We start from the raw sequence: 1,748 nt of genomic DNA, 5'->3' as shown, positions 1-1,748 counted from the left end.
CGGAATTACGAGAGAGTTCTCCTTGCTGGGGCATCGTAGAATCATGGAGAGGTTTGGGGTGAAATCCCATCCCATTCCATCCCAGTTATGGCAGGGACACCACCCACCATCCCAGGCTGCTCCCAGCCCCAATTCCAGCCTGGCCTTGGACATTTCCAGGGATCCAGGAGCAGCCACAGCTTCCCTGGGAATCCATCCCAGGAATTCCCTCCCAATATCCCATCCAAACCTCCTCCCTTCCATCTCTCCTCCCTTCCCTATGTCCTGTCACTCCACATGACACCTACACAGCCCATATGTTTAGGATTTCCTGATTTCCCACCTGCAGACAATCCCTGACATTCCATAATCCCTCCCACCCTCTCAGGGTGGAATTCAGCCATTCCATTAAAAGTGCACATCCCTGTGAACATTTCCGGAACGCTGCTGCGAGGGAGCTTTTAATAAATCCACTCCCAATAGCTGTGAATGCTAATAGAAATAATCAATTCAGCACTTAACACTTCCATCACGAGACGTATTTTTAGACTATTACTGATAGCCATGGTATAAAAACAGAAGCCTGTTCTGTTCTGTGCTTTTTTTTAAGGGAAACAGTGCCAGAAACAAGTAAAGAATTTATGTTTTTTCTTGTTGTTTGCTTACTCCATCTCAGACTAAAATAATAACACAGAAGCTCCGCTTTGGCTCCGCTGTTGTCTGGATGAGTGTTTAGAGCATCAGGCTGGCAACGAGGTAAATATTTAGTGATTACTTGGATTCCCTTCAGTGGTGATATCCTCTGAATTTAATTTTTTAGAGGATATTTGAAACCACTTCTGTATCTTCAAATCCCCATTTAAATTTTGCTCCGTCGCATCTTGCTATTATTATTTTCCAGTTTTTCTTCTTGGAAACCAGGATGAGAAAGCCACGAGTTTTTGTTTTCTGGAGGTTTCTAAACTTCTTCCTCCACACAGAAACACAGATGTGAGTGCGTGATTTTAATTAGGAGAGGTTAATATCCAGGGCAGCTAAATTGCCTTGCACAAGGAAAYGACTCTTGCAGCAATCAGTGATTCCCTCTGCAGCCCCATCCACMTCTTGATCCCAACCCTTCATTCCAAACACGTGACCTGTGGCACTGGGAGAGCTGGACAATCCACGGTTTGTCCGAGCACATTTCGAGGCAGTGTGGGCTGTTCCAGTTTCATGTAAGGATTTTAAATCTATTTAACAGTCCTGGCAGTGCCTGGGATGAATTCCACCAGTTTGAGATGCTTTCATGCCTGGAATAATGGTCCAGCTGGACAAAGACACACTCAGCCCATGGAGCAGAGCAAAAACTCAGAAGTTCAAGGAGGAAAACTCCTCCAGAAGGAACTAATTGTCCAAAACCACAATTTTGGTGAAGCCCAGTTGTCCAAAAGCAAGGAACCTTCGGGTGAAAAGCAAATCACACCTTTGGTTGGAAATTTGTCATGGAAAAAAGGAAAAAAAAAAACCTTTTATTCAGATTTGGCCTTTCAGTGATTGAAGGGGAGTTGTAAAGAGATGGAGAGGGACTTTTCACAGAACAAGGGGGAATGGATTCAGACTGAAAGAGAGGGGTTGAGATGGGATATTGGGAATTCCTGGCTGGAAGGGTGGGGAGGGGCTGGGATGGAATTCCCAGAGAAGTTGTGGGTGCCCCTGGAAGTGCCCAAGACCAGGCTGGAATTGGGGCTTGGAGCAGCCTGGGACAGCAGGAGGATGGGATGGGATGGGAT

General features: G+C 45.9%; 1 long non-coding RNA gene across 1 annotated transcript in view; it reads left to right on the top strand.

The window, feature by feature from the left end:
- The first annotated feature begins 602 nt into the window (after nt 1–602).
- The window catches only part of LOC130582990 (uncharacterized), a 2,135-nt gene continuing 989 nt past the window's right edge, over nt 603–1,748 (top strand). Inside the window, exons 1-2 of the long non-coding RNA XR_008966385.1 lie at nt 603–735; nt 881–969. This is a non-coding gene — a long non-coding RNA (uncharacterized LOC130582990). The remainder of the gene's footprint in view (nt 736–880; nt 970–1,748) is intronic.

The sequence above is a fragment of the Malurus melanocephalus genome, unplaced genomic scaffold (assembly GCF_030028575.1).
Source record: "Malurus melanocephalus ecotype Western Australia unplaced genomic scaffold, MMel_1.1 scaffold_546, whole genome shotgun sequence".
Lineage (NCBI taxonomy): Eukaryota > Metazoa > Chordata > Aves > Passeriformes > Maluridae > Malurus > Malurus melanocephalus.
This window is presented reverse-complemented; position numbering and strand designations above follow the sequence as displayed.